Consider the following 7,655-nt stretch of genomic DNA (forward strand, 5'->3'; position numbering starts at 1 on the left):
TTTAGCTCCTAGTGCAACAGGAAAACATGAAATCCAGCTTGCCCAAACCCACACAATTATACCTTCTGAGAGTGAGTGTGGGGATGTGTGTGCATGTGCATACATATTCTTTTCTCCTCACAGCAGGTCAATTGCCATTGTGAAAAAGGTTTAAATAGAGAGAAAAAAAACTAGGAAGCCATATATACACATACAGGAGATGACTGTTGCACCAAACAACCAAGCAAATCTAATGGCAGGTACTTTGCACCACCGCTCCTCCTTATTAACCAAATCATACAAGGTACAAGTGGCACAGCTGGAAGAACATGATTTATTGTATTCTGAATATTTGTTCTAAAACTTCAAAAGGAGCAGCCGTTTAAAATGAAAACAACATAATTAATGTAGGAATGCTGTAATCCACGAAAAAGAATTCTCATTTCTCTTATCTCAATCATTTGATTTCAGAGCTCTTCCCTGTTATTCTCCCACATTCACTGTGTCTGTTTACCTTTTAAAAAGCAGGATAAATTTCCTGACCCAACTGTTTTCAGCCCCCCTGATTTTTCAAGGATACAGACCCTTCCCTTTACTTCTATTCAACTTTCCACCCTGAATTTTAAGCATGAGGTGAACCCTTGTTGGATGCACCAGTATCCAATCCAATTCCTAAAAATGTGGAATGGGACTTCTCTCTACTCCCTTTCTGCAGAAAAACATGATCTTTATCACCCAGTTCATTGCACCTGAGAACTGAAATTAATGTGATGGATGTTCTCCCACAAGGAAATTTATTTAAACCATCTCTTACTTTATGACGTTTTACATCATCCTGTTCTCACCTTTCAAAGCTGGGATTCAGAAAGCAAGCCTCACAATGGGAAACTTAACTACCAGACTTCAACTGACTAGTTAAACTGAAAGAACAAGTCTTCCTGAAAGTTTTCTAGCAGAGTGCTTTTTATCTTTAGCTTGGCTTTCACTGGAATTCACCTGTTAAATATAAACTTCTTTAACAGGACACTGAATGAAATTAATTAAATTCAGTGTAGTTATGCTCTTAGCCTGTTCATTTTGCTTACTAAAACTAAGAGAGGAATAAGGATAAAATTTAAGCAAAGATGTGTCTCTTTCATATATTTTAAGTATATTTTAACTACATCAGGGCTATGAAGCGTGGCAGATTATCTCATTACAGAGAACTAAATTTTTAGGAACAGCACCAAATTTTCAGAATTTCTGTAGCAACTATGAAGGACTGAGGTAGAAACAGTAAGTGCCATATTGTGCAGACAGGACAATGTTGTTTTACCTGCTGTTTCTTCCTTAACTTTAGATGGCAGCTATATATCCTTGAGCCTCAGTCTTCCACCCTTTGCAAAACAGAATCTGAATCTCTATAGGGACAACTGTTTCAGAGATTTGCATTTCCCAAACAGAGATGCTGGGAAAAGGTATTGTGCAACAAACTCTTAGGGTTGCTGGGTCAGGGCTGGCAGCAGGACAAGAGCTGCTGAGATGATTTTGGCTGGAGGCCAGAGCAGGATCTGCTCTGACAAAGCAGAGATATGATCCAAGCTGTTTAGTTTCAGCCTTTCACCACTGCAGTCCCTTGGAAGTCAGGATGCTGCCCACCCCTTTCACTGCGCTGCCTTTTCACCTTGCTTCTGGCCACCTCTCCAAGCAGCACTTCATTTCCCTTGGAACCCACTCATTCTGCCCAGAGTGCCAGAAGTACAGCTCCAGAGCACACTTGTAATTCAAAGAGATGATAAACAGCTAATGTATTCTCTAATATACAAAGTAAACAGAACTCAAATGAAGGGAACATCATGCATACTTTCACCCACAATATTGGCATAGATGTCTTTAGGACAAATATGAAAGAAAAATATGTTCAAAAATATAAGAAGCGATTGTTAATTCGCTCATGTTGACACAAAGCCACATCTATTATGTTATTTTAAAGGGATTTTAAGTCAGTAATTAAATAGATTTAAAATTTGCCTTTAAATGCCAGAATGTTTACTACTATTTCTTCTCCCAGCTATGACTTCAATACCTGGGGAGGTAGGGAGCTGATTTAAGGAACCGACACTTAATTTTTGCAAAAGCGGCATAAGGAAGTTGTATTTTTCACATTTTCCTTCTGGCACTTCAAAGATGTGGAATCTCTCAATAGAGATTTGAGTGCAATTCGTCAGTATAAAAGTGTAAAAAAGTTTGTGCAGAGAGACATTTTGATCAAAGATTCTAATTTCCTCTGCAGAAATTAGAATCTTTGCAGCTGCAGTAATGCTGTTGCAGCTGCAGTAACACTACATAACCCTAAATGACATTGTTTGTTTTTCTAATATAACAACCCAAATTGCCTCCTCTTGTGACTAATTAAGCCTGCTTATTATTTCCTGTTGGGTGGGGCCTGGCAGTTGTGTTTATGTATTTTTAAAATTTTTTAATTGCTGATGTTAAAATTTTGAAGTATTTTCAATCATGAGCAGATGCATTAGTTGACAACAGTATAAAAACTACAGAATAGATGCATTACTTGACAACAGTATAAAAACTACAGAATATTTTGAAAATTAAATCAATCACAAGTACTTGAGATTTCACAAGTGTGGTGCTCTAAATCAGAATTGCTGGGTGCATAATTATTTTATGAAATCTAGAACCAAATTTATTACAGCATGTAACAACTAAATCTGAAGAAAAAAAAAATCATAGCATAAGAAAATTTCCTTGGCAAAGAGTAACTGGACTACCTAAAACATATTATATAAACTATCTTTGCAAACAGTATTTTTGTTTTATTCCTTTCCCAAGTATCAAAGTAGTGAACTAATATGTTAAGAAGAAATACTAAAATGTCATAAACATACAAACTGTTTTTCCATTATATTGTTGGAATAAGTTAGAATGTTTTTGTTAAAACACATTCAAAGCAACTTAAACCAAAGGAATAAACAGTATTCAAATATATGGCAAACGTATTCTGGTACATGTATAATGCTAAGTAGATGTACAAATACTGAGGTTCAACACAGAAAAACACCTGTAGTAACTACATTGCATTTCAGCCATATGGCTGCTAATGTTACTTGAACTTCTGAATATGATGTTAAAATGCTGTTACTTTTTCCCCAGATTAAGATCAATCACTGAATGTTCTTTGTAAATAGCTCTAGCTCATATAAAAGCTGTTCATCAAAGTCAAATTTTAACTCAAGAAGCCACACACACACCCATTTCATAAGCCTGAAGTGTAATGAATCATTAATATTAGGCTGCAAACCTTTCCTTTTTTTTTTTTTTTTTTTTTTTTTTTCCTTTTGGCAGGGGTAGAGGGGGCAAGGAAAGAAGAGTGTTTCTGAGAAGCCAAGCAACATGGAACTCCCAGCTGCAGAAGTTCAGCTCACAGAAGGTTTGCTGTGTCACCAGCTACAGTCACACAGGCTCAGGGCTCCTACTGAAGACACAGCCTCACACTTCATGAACAGAAAATAGCCAGGGCTGTTACCACTGCAGGCACAAAGGTGAACTAAGGGATTCTCAGTGTCCTTTGGGTTCTGAACAGCCACTGAAGTCACAACGTGACAGACTCAATTGCTTAAATAGCACCAGTAAGAGAAACCAAACAGGTAGAGCCGAGTCCAGGATCATCACAGTCATAGCCAGTTTTCAAATCTACAGATGCATAGTGGCTAACTAAGGTTTAATTTTTTGCTTTTTCCAAAGAAATTGTAAAACTCCTGCAGTCTCAGTGTTGTACAGTAACCTATGGCACAACAAAACTCACTCGGACTAAACTAATAAGACCAAAAAACCCACCTGGATTCTTTTGTTTATACTTAGTGTGCTAAAATGTGTCCGTGTTTAGGCAGATAGAAACGTGACCTCTCAAAGAAAACAAAAAAATAAAGCCAACCCAAGCAAAAAACCTCCAAACAAACCCAGACCACACAACTCAGACCTACTTTGCTCTTGACCTGTCGACAGTTTGCCTGGAGGACACAATGAAACATGGGGGTATTTCAGTTGAATATTTTAAATGAAGGGAAAAATAAATGTTTATCTGTCTCTCACTGCTTTTCAAAAGAACACAGAAGTTGAAAGGGAGAAATAATGCTTGGAATAGTAGTAGAAGCTTCCTCCCTGCACATGATCTGTCAGCTCCACCTAAATGCTAAACAAAGGATTTTACCTTGAGACCATAATAACTTGAAACATCTTTTAAGGCCTTACTTTTGAAACTGTCAACACTGCCTCATCAACATACATGTTTAAATGAAAGCACTGAAGAAGATTCACTGAATTATTTCTATGCTCAAAGTTATATGCAAACAGTGCCTGACTGACCTAAGGGCACAGTTAATGACAACCATAATTATGATCTTATCAACACAGAACTTCATAAAAGGTTCACAGCTTATTTTAAAGGACATCAAATTACAACTTCCACTTCTAAAATACCTCTGTCAGAGCTAAAAGTGACCAAAACCAGGAATTGCCCTTTTCATTACCTGCCTGAACCATTCATTATCTTCTCTTTGTTTTATAATAGCTGTGTTATTTTGTCAGAGAACCAAAAGAAAGCTATCAGTACGTTGAAAGAAAGGATTTTTAACTAACTGTAGAGCTTTCATTAGTTGCTTACATAAACAAGTAATTTTATTTATGACTGATACTCTTGTACTTAGAGTTGGCAAACACAGCAGTGAAAGGTGAAAGTATTTCAGCAAGTAGTTTGGAGCGATCTGTGAAAACACAGTAGAATTAATCAGCATCTCTGAGGACCACAGGTGGATTTTCTCATCACTAGCTATACCAAAAAACCAACAGTAAGCTAGTAAAAGATACATTTTCTCTCGCTGTATCTTTGCAACTTCAAAAATGAAATCTACTTTGCATTACAAGCACCTCTGATAGTAAAGACTCACAGGCCTTCAAACTTAGTTCCCATCTTTCCAGAGTCAGCAATATGCACAATAATATGAATTCCTAACAGAACATATATCTTTGCATGTATTGGTTGCATGTACTCATGAGAAAGTGGCATGGGAAGGTTTTGGAAAAGGCAGCAATGAAAAGGAACCTCAAAAATCTATTAATTAGCAAATTTGCATCAATGATATTTATTTGCAGGTATCTATTATTGAAGTCACATAATGCCACCTCAAGGAAAAAAAGTAAACTAAATTTATTATTGAATTTTTAGAAGTAAAATTTTAAAGAAAACTTACATTTATTGTTTAAATTAATTTTCAAAAGTAAAATACGTAGTAACAGAGAAGTAACCAGCACTGCTATTTTTGAACAAATGAAGCAGGATATCATCAAACGTGCACATAAATGAAACACCAGTGTCTGCTTTCGACCCTGTCTCCCTCTTACTCCTTTTCTCTGTCCCAACACTTTTATCCAGCAGACTTTTCTGATTTCAAAATAAATACTACCAAACCACTACTGAGGTGTTGCCGGAACAAAGTGAATACAGATAGTTAATTTATCTGTTACAAACCTGTTTTTTAAAAACACACGACACAATGCAAAGTGATATAAAGCTGCTCTGTTTTATAATTTTAACTCAAAATGTATTCATTTCTTGCACGAGACAGTAACTACATTTTTTGATGACTCTACCACTGACTGACATTTCTTTCTTTATAAAGGGGACAAAGGGTGGAAAGAAAGCTTTTTCCCTTCTGTTTTGTATTTCAAATTAAGTTCTTTAACATGTCTTGCATAGATTTCAGCACTGAGGTTCCCCGAAATCTCCATGCACTGTGGCACATCCTGACAATAGTATTTCTGCGTAACTGTTAGTTAAATTCTCAGGCCAGGGAAAATTACGGAACAGAGAATCTGTTTCTGGATGGTTACAGACTACGTTTTTCTCTTTCATTTTCTCATAAACTGTAGCCATTTCTGTAGATTACAAAACATTGCTGACAAGATGCTATCTTAGAATGACGTCTTGGTTAACGCTTTCCTAGAACGGGCAGCTACTTTCTTTCATGAAAGAACACAAGTGCTTTGACTGAAATACTATTTCAAAAGTTGATACTACACAGTCCACAGCAGAGAGACTCCAGATGTCAATAAAATCGAAGTGCTCTATTTTCAGCCCTGTTCTGTGAGCTTGACAGTGCTGGTGGTAACACCCTGCAGCATGTAAGGCACAAGGCAATACGGCAAAGAATTCATCCACTTTTCTCTGTGAACAGAGTAAGTGAAAAGAGGACTTCTGGAGCACGAAACATGCCAAATATGATCATCATTTTAGAACTATTTTAAAATATCTTGATAACAAATAATATGTATTTCCTTTAAAACATTATTCTTAAGCGAAGATTTTGAGCATTTTAAGACAGGAAGTTGAAATGCAGCAGATGATCCCTTGCCTCCAAAGTCTTATTCCCCAAATGCTCACAGGCACTGAGATTTACTTATTTTGAAAATACGCAGCAGTACACATGATGATAACGGCCCAAGAGCACATACCTCATGTCACAGAAACAATACTCCGATTCACATTCACGTAAAATAAGTCAGCAGCTCTCCTTCACCAAAGCAGAAAGCACCAAGAGATGAAAAAATAATTGCGATGATGAGAAGTTCGATATTCTTGGGTTTCAAGGTCAAATGTAACTGAGTAATCACTGCAATAACACTCCCGGTCGCGACGAGAACTTTTGGGTTTCACCACTTGCAACTACGTTACGTTTAAAAACCTCACTATTTCGTACCTCCTAAATCAGTCTGCGGCACTCTGGGGCAGCAGCCAAGACCAGCTCACCAGAGCTGCCAGAACCAGCCCACGTTTCCGTGGTGCCCACCTGCACTCCTGAGCCCGGCCGGCGACTGTGCCCCGGCCGCGTCCCAGGCTCAGCGCGTCCGTGTGTCACCTTCGAAACCAAAAGCGACAAAAGCAGCGCCTCCTTTGCCTACGAGCACCCGCTACGCGAGCGGCAGAAGCTGGGCTTGCAAGTTTTTTTCACTTTGCTGTCACGGGCACCCCTTCCCTCGCCAGGAAGAGCCCGGTAACCCAGCAGCAGCAGCAAAGCCGGCATCCCGCCGCCTCCCCGGGCTGGCTGCAGGCGAGAGCCGCGCAATCCCTGCCCCAGCCCAGCGGAATGCCCGCTCCCGCCGGCGAGGACGCGGAGACAGGGGAGAAGGAAGGCAGCGAGTGCGGGCCGGGGCCGCCCGGGGCTCACCGGAGCAGAGCTGGCGGCGCCTCCTCCTCGTCGTGCTGTGCCGCCGGCGGTCCCTCAGCGCCGCGCCATGTAACCCGGCGTGCCGCCGCCCGGCTCCGCGCGGAGTCCCCCCTCCTTTCCGCCCGCCCCACCGGCGAGGGCGCCCGCCCGGCACCGGCCTGCGCAGCCTCCGCCCCTGCCGCCGGCCCGCCGCACTTCCTGCTGGAAATTCCCGCTGACGCTCCGGCAGCGCGGAGGGCCGCGCGGGCGGGGCGGGAGGAGGCGCGGCCGCGGCAGGGAAGGGGCCGGGGCGCGCTTGTACCGAGCCGCCCGCTGGCCACGAGGTCCCCGAGCCGGGGACGGGCTCACCGCCCGGGTGAAACCGCGTAAACACGCGGGTCCTTTCATCCCAGGGCAGTTACGCCGCCGCAAGAATCATCCCGTCCTTGCCCACGCTCCTTGGACCACGGCGGAATT

General features: G+C 41.0%; 1 protein-coding gene across 4 annotated transcripts in view; it reads right to left on the minus strand.

Annotated features, from left to right (window-relative positions):
- NFKB1 (nuclear factor kappa B subunit 1) overlaps positions 1–7,366 on the minus strand; it is a 57,664-nt gene extending 50,298 nt beyond the window's left edge. For 2 of the 4 annotated variants that reach the window (XM_021531451.3, XM_021531450.3), the window contains exon 1: positions 7,200–7,366. The gene's annotated coding sequence lies outside the window, so the exon portion shown is untranslated. The remainder of the gene's footprint in view (positions 1–7,199) is intronic. The other 2 variants (XM_077782958.1, XM_021531449.3) reach the window with 1 other exon arrangement.
- Positions 7,367–7,655: the final 289 nt, after the last annotated feature.

Source organism: Lonchura striata, chromosome 4 (genome assembly GCF_046129695.1).
Source record: "Lonchura striata isolate bLonStr1 chromosome 4, bLonStr1.mat, whole genome shotgun sequence".
Classification (NCBI taxonomy): Eukaryota; Metazoa; Chordata; class Aves; order Passeriformes; family Estrildidae; genus Lonchura; species Lonchura striata.